Consider the following 13,385-nt stretch of genomic DNA (forward strand, 5'->3'; position numbering starts at 1 on the left):
GTCCAGACTGGAGAGTATATAGGAACAGGTAGGAACCTGTTCAGACAGAACAGTATATGAGAATAGGTAGGAATCTGTTCAGACAGGAGAGTATATAGGAACAGGCAGGAACCTGTTCAGACTGGAAGGACAAAGACCCATGAGGTGCGGAATGAGAGCAGGGAAGAACCACAAGGAGCGGTGCAGGGCAGAACCGCAAGGAGCAGAGCAGGGCAGAACCGCAAGGAGTGGAGCAAGGCCAGAGAGTGCAGAGCTGAGAGCAGAGCAAAACCACAAAGTGCAGAGCCGAGAGCAGAGCAAAGCCACAGAGTGCAGTGCCGAGAGCAGAGCAAAGCCACAAAGTGCAGAGCCGAGAGCAGAGCAAAGCCGCATAGTGTGGAGCCAAGAGAAGGGGAAATCCACAGTGTGCGGAACCGAGAGCAGAGCAAAACCAGAGTGCAGAGGCGAGAGCAGAGCAAAGCCACAGAGTGCAGAGCTGAGAGAAGACCAAAACTGCAGAGTGTGAAGCCGAGAGCAGAGCAAAGCCACAGAGTGTGGAAAGGCAAACAAGCAAAGAACAACAGGAACGGACATAGACCAGAGCACAGACAGGGTCAGACATGGACACAAGAACTGGACACAGATATAGGCCTGGGTATTGCAGCCCCCAGATGCAGAGACAGGACAGAACCTGGCAGCTCAGTAGCAAGATATTAACTAAGGAAAATTGTTTGCTCAGGTATCCTGCAATTGGTGAGGATGCCTTAAGTATTAGAGGCTTCTAGGCAATTGGCCGGGGACATCTTAGGGAGGTGCACAGAGTCTCAATAAGAATCTGGATTTGCCAGCACCGCTCCCCTATGTACACAGCCAAGAGCATGCACAGAACAATCAGACATGTGTCACACCACATGAAGCCGGCAGCAGATAGCATGGCCCAGAGTAAGTAAGTTGATGTATCAGGCAGGTGGGGGATGGGAGACTATGTAGTGATGCCAGCAGGGTTGTTACAGTACCCTCTCCTTTACAGACCCTCTTCTTCAAGCCCACCAGAATGATTTGTAGAAAAAGAAAAGGTCCACTCACAGTCCAAGTCATCATGACCCCACTGGACCACTGACCAGACTACCCTGGAATGGGCATGACCTTGGTGTTCACTGTAGCCTCTGATGGTGAGGTCAGGCTTGTGCGGCAGGTAGCTACCAGGTACTACAACAGGGTGGTGTCTTGCTGTGGCTGCTGATCCCACTGGGGAACGCAACACTCGGACGGGTACGGGTGAATGTCGATCAGAAGGACTTGACAGACAGGCAGAACTGGCGGACACGGGTGACCCTCGGGCAGGGCAGGTGGGCATGGCTGGCACACTGGCAGGACAGGCAGGCATGGCAGGCACACTGGCAGGACTGGCAGACAGGACTGGAACTCTTGCAGGACAGGTAGGTAACGGAATACAGGCAGGTATATGGAAACAGGTAGGAACCTGTTCAGACTGGAGAGTATATGGGAATTAGTAGGAATCTGTTCATACAGGAGAGTATATAGAAACAGGGAGGAACCTGTTCAGACTGGAAGGACAAAGACCCATGAGGTTTGGAATGAGAGCAGGGCAGAACCACAAGGAAGAGAGCAGGGCAGAACCGCAAGGAGCGGAGCAGGGCAGAACCGCAAGGAGCAGAGCAGGGCAGAACCACAAGGAGCGGAGCAAGGCCAGAGAGTACAGAGTCGATAGCAGAGAAAAACCACAGAGTGCAGAGCCAAGAGCAGAGGAAAACCACAGAGTGCAGAGCTGAGAGCAGAGCAAAGCCACAGAGTGCAGGGCCAAGAGCAGAGCAAAACAATAGAGTGCAGAACCAAGAGCAGAGCAAAACCAGAGTGCAGAGCTGAGAGCACAGCAAAGCCACAGAGTGCAGAGCTGAGAGCAGAGCAAAGCCACAGAGTGCAGAGCTGAGAGCAGAGCAAAGCCGCAGAGTGCAGAGCCGAGAGCAGAGCAAAGCCGCAGAGTGCGGAAAGGCAAACAAGCAAAGATCAACAGGAATGGACATAGACCAGAGCACAGACAGAGACAGACACAGACACAAGAACTGGACACAGATATAGGCCTGGGTATTGCAGCCCCCAGACACAGAGACAGGACAGAACCTGGCAGCTCAGTAGCATGATATTAACTGAGGAAAATAGTTTGCTCAGGCATCCTCCAATGGGTGAGGATGCCTTAAGTATCAGAGGCTTCTAGGCAATTGGCTGGGAACACCTTAGGAAGGTGAACACAGTCTCAATAAGAATCTGGATTTGCCAGCACCGCTCCCTTATGCACACAGCCAAGAAGCATGCACAGAGCAAGCAGACATGAGGCACACCGCACGGAGCCGGCAGCAGACAGAACTCACAGCATGGCCCAGAGTAAGTAAGTTGATGTATCAGGCAGGTGGGGGATGGGAGACCATGCAGTGATGCCGGCAGGGTTGTTACAGAGTGGCCCCGCAAGCAGATGTGGCCAGGAGACAGCGGGATGGGAGGACGCATCGCTGGACAGGTGAGTATAATTTTAATGTTTATTATTAAACAGTAAAATTAAACACGGAAACACGTGTTCGGGACCATGTGACTGAAAACGGTACGGTCCCGAACTTTACAGTTCGGGTTCACCCATCCCTATTATTGACGAACCCCTGCTATAGAGATTGCATATGAACAATTGTTTCTTTAAAATAACATCCATAGTGCTAACCATTTATTTGATGATTGTGACATTTGTTTAATGGCTTGTGCAGACGATCATATTTTCAGTCCAAGTGCGACCTGACAAAAGAGCAAATCTCACTTGGACCAATATTATTCTATGCGGACGTGCACATGTCCGATTTTTTCCTTGGACCGAGCCTGTCCGATGCAAAAATTGTATCATGCACGATTTGCATTTGTAAATCAGATTGCACGCAGCTATGCAAGTCAATATCCCATCAAAAAAATCAAATCGCTCTCCGATAACATCAAAGTATGGTCCCATATTCACAGACTAAAAAAATGAAGAAAATGTAGACATTTTCTTTCCCATTTTATTCTTAGTTGAGAAAATCAGATCACACTATCATCAGACTTTGATCGGTGTGATGAGAGTGTGATTTGCATAATCAGACTGATTTTCTTGGATGAGAGAAAATTGGTCATGTGATCCTAGAGTAAAAGGATCAATAATAAAAGCGTTGGAGGAAATTTTAAGATTTCAGATTTGTTACTTGCTGGTAAGGATGGGTTCACCTGAATAGGAGAGTATGTGACTGTGATGGCGCTTCTTCTGATCCTTTGTTATGTGTGCAGAATGCTACAATTTAATGACATTAGAGATGCCACATATGCAGCAGGTACTGGGAGATTTGCAGGTCTCTGGTCTGATAACTAGAGTTGAGCTAATTTGTTCGGATTTGGTTGCCAAATTTGAATTTGCCATATTCGTGCCATATTCGAATCCTATTTGTGCCGAATGTATGTTTGATGATCGGTTCCGAACATATTCGGTAATTTCTACTCCCATTGACTCTAGTTCAGCTGTATTCGATGAATATTGTTAAACAATATTCGATGCTGATTGTATTTGGAACCGAATCCGAACAAATTCGCTCAACTCTACTGATAACCACAGACTGAAGATATGGCCACCGGAACATGGTTCTGCAATTTTTTTCCTTCAGCTCTAGTTATTACATCTTAATTAGACCATCCATATAATCAATTTCTTATGAGTTCATTTATTTTATATTTGCACTTAAACAAAAGCAAAAACAAAGACATCAGCTGGAACATACGTTGGTATAAGTGAAATGTGTAGGAGCACGTTCACACTGTTGTCATTTACAGGCAGAACCTGGGATACAAATAAAATGAGCAAATACCCTACAATAAGTAAATAAATAGTAATAGTTAAACTATAAAAAAAAACTCATGATAACAGTCCTTTATGTGTCTCCATCTAGAAAAATCGTTATCCGCAGGACAAAGGCTGCTCCCATCAGCCAAATAAGAATCCTCAGCAGTAATTGTGTGCTGTGAAATGTGTGAATTCACAGTAGAGTAGGATAAATCAAATATGACTAATATAGAAAATCAAACAAGTGGAAACAACAAGAATTGTTTTCTAATACAACTAAAAGTTACAGGATATATTATTCTGCAATATTAGATCCCATTGAAAACAGCATACCTGACACTGCCTGTGATTATGGCTTCAAGATCCTGAATTTGCTCCAATCGTGGTCAAAACATAGTGCAAAAAATAATATAAGTTAAAGGAGCTGTCCTGTCACGGCATAATAATGACTTATAAGTAGTATAGATCATCAGTTTAAGATGTATTTGGGGTCCGACTACTACTCTGCTCCCTCACCTATCATCTGCTGTTTGCTTCAGCAGCCACAGGATGTAACAACATTGTGCAGTGCTGCAAAGCGCAGCTCCTTCAATGTGTAGCAGTCGCTCTCAAGTACTGCAGAACAGCTCACATATAAAATAATAGGTGGCATATTGATGAAATATGATCAGGTGATAAATATGGTGTGAATGGACAAACCCTTTTTAGGTTTCTCATTTGCACTTGTGCCACACGGGTGCCTTTAAACTTGTAACTTACATCGGTGTCCTTTGTACTTATACTCCACAGAATCTTTTCAAAGATGACGACAAAACAGTATCTAAATATATAAATGGGCAAAATGTTTACTTTCTATCTGTAACTGTAATTCCTGTGGATCTTTTATTTCCTAATGATTGACAACACTTATAAATAATATTCTGCCCAGATAATAGAAATAAGAAGAGTGACCATAGCAACAAAGTGAATTTCAAGTCAAGGCAGCAGGAAGTAACAAAAGGCAGGCAACCAAAATACTTTCCTTCCTAGGTAATGTGCTCCATTATATTCAGGATGTAATTTAAAAGTTTTGATAAATTTATGAAGGAAAATGGAATAGTGCATACTGTAAACCTCCGAAAATGTATAAAGTTTTAATTACCTGTTACCCAACCAACATTTTACAGCAATGTGACGTCTCCATTTAAACCCGTTGCACTGTAACTAATAGGCAGAATAGTCTGTCCTGTTTTTCTCAGGGCATGTCGACACAGAGCGGTCACCAGGCAGCTGGGATGTGGTTAAAAAATGGTGGTGATCTGCAGTTTGAGTGGATTGTTAATGGGCATGGGTTTTACAAGTAAAACTGCTCCTTTGCCTGTAAACACATGAGATCATTAGTATTAGGGCTTGTGCAGACAGCCATATTTTCAGTCTGAGTGTTACCCGAGAAAACATCAGATCGCACTCGGACCAATGTTAGTCTGTGGGGCTGTGCACATGTCAGATTTTTTTTCCTCAGATAGACTGTCAGAGGAAAAAAAATCACTGCATATTCGAGTTTGATTGGATATACACTTGGCCATGCAAGTCAATCAATGTGTGGAAACCATAGAACTGCATTTGGATGCAGTGCGATTTCCAAGGACTAACAGAATGGAGACGATGGAGACTTTTTTTCAATTCTTGGATGAGAAAATACATGGTCATCTGCACCTGCCCTTAACAATCATTCAAAAAACTCCGTCCATCTATAGTTTTATGGAAAATTGGTACAGTATATAGCCACATCATGGCTGCACCTCAGACGCACACCAGCCTCTCTGTGCAGTCCTACATTTACTTGCTTTTGCTTATAAGGCACGGGACAAATCTCGTTCAGACATCTTAATTAAGTGATATTCACATTACAATCACACCTCTGTAAAAAATGGATCTTATTAGATATTCTGCACACTACCATCATGGATCAGTAAGGAAAGAATTTCACATACCATATTTTGCGGTTTATAAGATGCACCGGATTATAAGATGCACCCCAAACTTTGAGGAGAAAAATAGGAAAAAAACCTTTTTTTAAGAAAATGGTGGTGCTTCTTACAATCCATGTGTCTTATTGCTTACTGAGAGTGATGGAAGCGGGGTCCCAGGGTCGCTGCTGGTGGAGGCAGGAGTGGGGCAATGCTTCGGACCCCAGATTGGGAGAAAGAGGTGTTTGGATGTGCGACACTATGGGTGTTCGGTGGTGTGGGGGCTCTGCCGACATTTTGTGAATGCCCGTAGTCCCCATACTTCCATGGTTTACTTTGCAGTGGACTGCGGGAAAATGGCTGCCAGAGATGGCGCATGCACAGATGGAGATCTTGGTGTTGTGACCTCATCTCCCGAGATCTTGGTGCCGAGATCTCTATCTGTGCATGCGCTGCCCCGGCATCCATTTTCCCAGAGTCCACTGCAATGTAAACCATGGAGGTGTGGGGGTCCTGGGCTTTCACAAAATGTCGGTGGGGCCCCCGCAACACCAAACACCCGCAGTGTCACACCTCCAAACATTCCCTCATCCCAGCCTGCGGCCTGCAGCAACGCGCTACTCTTGCCTCCTTCAGCAGTGATCCTGGGACCCTGCTCCACCATGGCTGGTAAGGTATATTCGAATTATAAGATGTACCCCCATTTTTCTCCCAAATTTGGGGGGGAAAAAAGTGAGTCTTATAATCCAAAAAATATGGTAACTTCAATTTCAATCTCTATAATTAAATATCAAGTTTCTATGTTCTTTACCATGCTGAAGTATACTGTCCTTTATTAATTTATGGTCGGCAGTGGAGCTCAAGGCTAAAGATAAGTAAATGCATTGGCTGATACCATCAGAAAATGGCACCGTGCAAGAACAGTTTATGGGCCCTTTTATAGTCCAATAATTCATCAAAATGCAAAATTCTACCTGCTTTGGAGATGGAAGTGGGCCCCCTTACCTCTTCAGTCACTGAGGCTGCACATGTTCCACAAACGGCATGTCCACCTCTGGGTATGAACACATGGAAGAGAGAGTTATTCAAATTCAAACTTCAGGGTAAACAAAATAACCTATGAAGCTTTACCAGATGCTTTTATTATCAATTCAGAGATCAATCCAGCAATAGCTTGTATTTTCATGAACCTATTTTATCATTACAGACATAGATTAACAGAATAGTTAATACACTTGAACGGTGGTGTATTCAAGTATTCTGGTATTGTATAACTGTAATAATACATTGGACTTACAAAAATACAATTGCTAGACTGATCAATGAATTGTTAATAGAAGCAATCTGATAAGCTTTAAAGGTGCCATTTTTTACTCCGAAGGGTGAAGTATTCGGTCTACAAGAAGAAAACATTTCCTGATGGAACTGAAGTTTACGTCAACTACGGTAATTACATTTGCCATCAGAAAAGAAAGCAAAACGGGAATTAATAAAATATTTTTCTGTAAAAGAAAAGGATATTGTTGTAAACATCCAACTGCAGCAGCTGTAGTTTATCATATTGTTACTAGCCAAGTGTTGTCCTATGAAACTCCCATTTATGCTACTTTGTATTTACCCTAGTTTAGTCTTGTTTAAAACCTGGTCTTACTGCTAGTTCAACTTACACAAAACAAACCACGTAAAACTGTACATACTTTATTACTATCAAATGAAAAAACATACAATATAAATACCCCTTGGTAGAATTGCCAATATATAAAATACGGGCTGTAAGAGCGCTAAGCAAGGAGAACACTTCTTTGATTTAGCTAGAATGGTATACTACTAGCCAGCAATATCCTCTTATTTGCTACCACAAAAAAAAAAAAAATTATATATAAAAAGAGGTAAGCCCATCCTAATATATCCAGTAGTGGTACCACAAAAAAGTGACAATACAGTGCTGACACATTCACACTCAATAGATGTACAGAAATGAGTGAACTTCCCCTAGACGCCCATCTATCTTAGTGCCTACCTAGATGCAGAGGTTGGCACCATAAGAAATTCGAGAATGGCGCCCCCGCTCATGCGATGGCTGACCCTGATCTCCTAGTTCCACCCTATAAGGTAAAGTCAGAAACAGAGGGCCAGATGGCCTGTAACAACCATATAGTTTTATATGTCACAGAACATGATATATGATGGATCGGGCCCATCTATACCAATCATTCCCTATACACTTCAGATGGTATGTCTCAATAATAATATATTCTGGTTGCAGTATAACAGTAAACCCGCATATGGTGTAGTGTGAGAGAAAAGGGGACAGTCTGTATCATTCATCACTCATATACATTACAAGTATCCAATACATGGACAAAATGGGTAAAGGGTGTCCAGGTGCTACAGGAGCACATACTGTAGATAAGCTAATGTCACTACTCCCAACCAATTATTGGGGATTCTCAGGTACTCACACTCGTAGAACAACATACTAGAACAGTAATAGATGAAAACTTGGTTCAGATGTAATAATGCGCCAACAGTATCACATAAAATCAATAATCAACAGGTACAACTTAGCCCAAATAAAATAGACATTTTGATAATAGGGCTGTACTTATCTGTTGAAGTGTGGTACTGTACACAGGCAACTGAGGGTCACGATGAAATTATTCCTCATATGCAGAAAATATGCTCTCAACGCGTTTCCCCCCCGCACATGGGTTCATCAGGAGAGACTCAGAATGACATGGCAGTGGAGAGTTGTCCAGAAGATAAGGTTGCCAAGGCTTACTACTAGTTCACCAGAGATCCTGATGATTATCTGGTTGATCAAGAATGGTAAGCCCCACAAGTCTAACAGAAGACCACCCTATGTAGATCAGATGTTAGTGCTAATCACGTGTCAGTAGACCCCATTTTCTATTTGTTGATTCACAAATAAGCTATTAAATCTTACTAATAATATACCAGGTCTGTGCAAGAAGGAGTATTATGCAATGAGTTTGTGAAAAGAATTAAATCTTAGCTATTTAGGGAATTTACTGTCTATATTTGTATATTCTTCAGCTGTAGGTGGCCGGGCTTATTGAAGCAATTGAGAAGGGTGTGTTTCATCTGTGTTTCAATTAACTCCCTTAGAAGTAAATTTAGAAGTAAATCTAAGTTACAGTAACAGGGTATCATAGCCTGATCAGCTGTTTCAGTAAGCCCAGCTACCTCTGGGTGGCAAAGACAGAAAACATATACCATCTTAGCAAGAAATGGCTCAGATGGTGATACTCCATGTTCTGCATCAATGGAGAGTAACACCAGAATTATTCCTTTTAGTGGACCCAGGGAACCACAATTGGACACTATTTCACAATGCTGAGAAAACAAAATGATTATTATCCAATGAGTTAAACAGGTACAATGGCTAAATACCACAAAAAGGCATAGCTTGAACGGGTAGAGTTAGGAGACACTAAAGATACAGCACAGACTTCTAGCTTTTCTGGGAACTAGAGACTGTAATAATTTTTCCATAAAGCTATAACATGACTGGGGTCACTAGATCCCAGTGAATAAATGGCAAACATCTCCAATTAATTCTTCTTTATTTTATTATACAGTGTTCATAAAGTATAGGACGTGTTTTGTCCTACTCCATAAGACTTTTTCAACCTAATCCTTGGGTCTAGTGTGAAGAGGTCTGAGGATTCAGTGCTCTTTGGCACCGTATATGTGATAGTGAGGAGCAGAGGGGCTGGAGAGGTGGCCAATATGGTAAGTACAAATATTAATTTTTTTACATCTTATGTTTATTATGCTCTGGACATTCATTTAATGGAAAATAGCTTTGTTGTGAGTCAAATTTCACAGGAAAATCAGCGCAAATTCACGTATTCGAATTATGTCATCAACACAAGACGGGACTTTTTCTATTTTGTTGCTTGTTGAGTTTCACATCAGTTTAAAAAGGTTCATAGAATAAGCTGAAATAGGTCCTATACTGTTTGACCACTGTGTGATTGCAGGGATAACTACTGAGATTTCAACTATCAGCACCAAAAGCAATTGACAGGCAGCAAAAACAGCCGATCGTTGTCCATGGTTGGCCAATTGGGGTCATTTGGCATTCTAATAGATTCTAAGTTTAATGTAATAATTTAATGCACACATTGAGGATAGAGGATAAAGCTGAAAGATGGAAGATTTAACAAATTTTGACACAGTTCTACAGTAAATGTAAATCTTGTTTTAGATCTTCCACAGATTACAGAATGTACAAATACATGGTGAAAGTATGCAGAAAGAACTACAATACTACCGATTTTAAAATCCAATTTCCATACAGATAATGTCCCATGCGTAGATTACATTAACGTAATGTGTGAATTTACCCTAAAAGTCTGTAAACTAAATGCAGTAAAACAAATGATGTGTATATGCCAGAAGAAAAGTCAGTTCAACCCTGCACTAGCCGAAATCTTAACATTTAATCACCAGTTTCTACTTTAAAATTCTCAAAATTCAAGGTTTGCTAGAAACTTAAAAGTAGTCTCCACAGAGTAAATTATGCATACTTGTTGCTTGCCATCTATTTGCTTTTCATGAGCATTTTTAGAATATTTAGTAGAATCTGAAACATTTAAAGGTTTCTCTGTAGACATGAGATTGCAAAAATTATCTATAATTGCAATTAAATATATCCTGACAGAGGCTGTGCTGTTTCTTAAAGCAATGTACCATTCTCAAGATACCATTCTCAAGAAGTGCTCTAGTTAGTAAACTGTTATTCTGTCAAAAATGCAAATTTTCATATAATAAAAATGTACATTGCCAACATAATATTCTTTGAAACGGTTTCATTTTCAAAACAGCCAATACGCATTCACCCCAACAGCTGAATATAGAATATTATAAGTTACAACCCCTATTGAACACTGGAATGCCCCCAAAATCATATATAACTGACACTTCTTATGTAAATTTGAATATGCCATGCCTAATTCAGTATTCGGATTGTGTGGTAGTCCCCAGATGGGAATACTAAAAAGGTAGATAATATGAATAAACAGTCTTCCCTTGTACATATAGGATCCTTGAGTTATACAGAGGATATAAAAAGTCTACCTTCCCCTGTTAAAATGCTAAGTTTTTGTTGCGTAAAAAATATCATACCAAGAAGACTACTTTCAGATCTTTTTTCACCGTTAATGACACCCATATTCTGTACAATTTACATGGAAAGCAAACTGAAATCTTTATGGGTTTAAAAATACATATATAAAGAATTAAAATAATGTTGTCGCATAAATATGCACACCCTTAAACTAATACGTTCTTGAAGAACACACAATAACATATATATAATATATATATATATATATATATATATATATATATATATATATATATAGATGTAGATAGATAAGTCGCACAAAGACACGGTGGATGGAACCAAAATTCTCAAATTTGGACTCATCAGACCAAAGCAAAGATTTCCACTGGTCTAATGTCCATTCCTTGTGTTCTTTAGCCCAAACAAGTCTCTTCTGCTTGTTGCCTGTCCTTAGCAGTGGTTTCCTAGCAGCTATTTTACCATGAAGGTCTGCTGCACAAAGTCTCCTCTTAACAGTTGTTGTAGAGATGTGTCTGCTGCTGGAAGTCTGTGTGGCATTGACCTGGTCTCTAATCTGAGCTGCTGATAACCTGCGATTTCTGAGGCTGGTGACTCGGATAAACTTATCCTCAGAAGCAAAGGTGACTCTTGGTCTTCCTTTCCTGGGGCGGTCCTCATGTGAGCCAGTTTCTTTGTAGCGCTTGATGGTTTTTGCTACTGCACTTGGGGACACTTTCAAAGTTTTCCCAATTTTTCGGACTGACTGACCATCATTTCTTAAAGTAATGATGGCCACTCGTTTTTCTTTACTTAACTGCTTTTTTCTTGCCATAATACAAATTCTAACAGTCTATTCAGTAGGACTATCAGCTGTGTATCCACCAGACTTCTGCACAACACAACTGATGGTTCCAACCCCATTTATAAGGCAAGAAATCCCACTTACTGAACCTGACAGGGCACACCTGTGAAGTGAAAACCATTTCCGATGACTACCTCTTGAAGCTCATCAAGAGAATGCCAAGAGTGTGTAAAGCAGTCATCAAAGCAAAAGGTGGCTACTTTGAAGAACCTAGAATATAAGACATATTTTCAGTTGTTTCACACTTTTTTTTGTTAAGTATATAATTCCACATGTGTTAATTCATAGTTTTGATGCCTTCAGTGTAAATTTACAATTTTCATAGTCATGAAAATACAGAACAATCTTTAAACGAGAAGGTGTGTCCAAACTTTTGCTCTGTACTATATATATATATATATATATATATATATATATATATATATATATATATATATATATATACAGTATATACATAAACAGTGGGGGTAAATAAGTATTTGATCCTTTGCTGATTTTGTAAGCTTGCCCACTGACAAAGACGTGAACAGTCTATAATTTTAAGGGTAGGTTAATTTTAACATTGAGAGATAGAATATCAAAAATAAAATCCAGAAGGTCACATTGTATAAATGATATGAATTTATTTGCATTTTGCAGTGAGAAATAAGTATTTGATTCCTCTGGCAAACAAGACTTAATAATTGGTGGCAAAACCCTTGTTAGCAAGCACAGCAGTCAGACATTTTTTGCAGTTGATGATGAGGTTCGAGCACATGTAAGTTGGAATTTTGGTTCACTCCTGCTTTCAGATCATCTCTAATTCATTAAGATTTTGAAGCTGTCGCTTGGCAACTCGGAGCTTCAAGTTCCTCCATTAGTTTTCTATGGGATTAAGGTCTGAAGACTGGCTAGACCACTCCATGACCTTAATGTGCTTCTTTTTGAGACACTCCTTTGTTGCCTTGGCTGTATGTTTTGGGTCATTGTCTTGCTGGAAGACAAAGTCATGACCCATTTTTAATGTCCTGGCAGAGGGAAGGAGGTTGTCACTCAGGATTTTACGGTACATGGCTCCATCCATTCTCCCACTGATGCGGTGAAGTAGCCGTCTGCCCTTAGCAGAGAAACATCTCCAAAACATAATGTTTCCACTTCCATGCTCAACAGTGGGGAAGGTGTTGTTTGGTTCATAGGCAACATTTCTCTTCCTCCAAACACGGCAATTTGAGTTAATACCAAAGACCTCAATTTTTGTCTCATCTGATCACAGTACCTTCTCCTAATCACTCACAGAATCATCCACGTGCTCATTGGCAAACTTCATACGGGCCTGCTCATGTACCTTCTTGAGCAGGGGGACCTTGTGGGCACTGCAGGATTTTAAACCTTTACGGCGTAATGTGTTACCAATGGTTTACTTGGTGACTGTGGTCCCAGCTGCCTTGCAATCATTAACAAATTCCCCCATGTAGTTTTAGGCTGATCTCTCACCTTCCTCATGATCAAGGATACCCCACGAGGTGAGATTTTGCATGGTTCCCCACATCGATAACGATTGAAAGTCATTTTGTATTTCTTCCATTTTCTTACTACTGCTCCAACAGTTGTCTCCTTCTCACTAAGCATCTTATGCATGGTTTTGAAGCCCAT

At 40.9% G+C, this 13,385-nt stretch overlaps 1 protein-coding gene and 1 long non-coding RNA gene across 2 annotated transcripts in view; one reads left to right on the plus strand and one right to left on the minus strand.

Moving 5' to 3' along the window:
- Positions 1–9,545, plus strand: part of LOC143793892 (uncharacterized) — a 31,888-nt gene extending 22,343 nt beyond the window's left edge. The window contains exons 2-3 of the long non-coding RNA XR_013220321.1: positions 4,776–4,876; positions 9,399–9,545. This is a non-coding gene — a long non-coding RNA (uncharacterized LOC143793892). The remainder of the gene's footprint in view (positions 1–4,775; positions 4,877–9,398) is intronic.
- The window catches only part of LOC143812117 (transmembrane protein 132D-like), a 1,597,762-nt gene that overhangs the window by 1,329,691 nt on the left and 254,686 nt on the right, over positions 1–13,385 (minus strand). The gene's annotated exons all lie outside the window — the stretch shown is intronic.

The sequence above is a fragment of the Ranitomeya variabilis genome, chromosome 1 (assembly GCF_051348905.1).
Source record: "Ranitomeya variabilis isolate aRanVar5 chromosome 1, aRanVar5.hap1, whole genome shotgun sequence".
Taxonomy (NCBI): Eukaryota; Metazoa; Chordata; class Amphibia; order Anura; family Dendrobatidae; genus Ranitomeya; species Ranitomeya variabilis.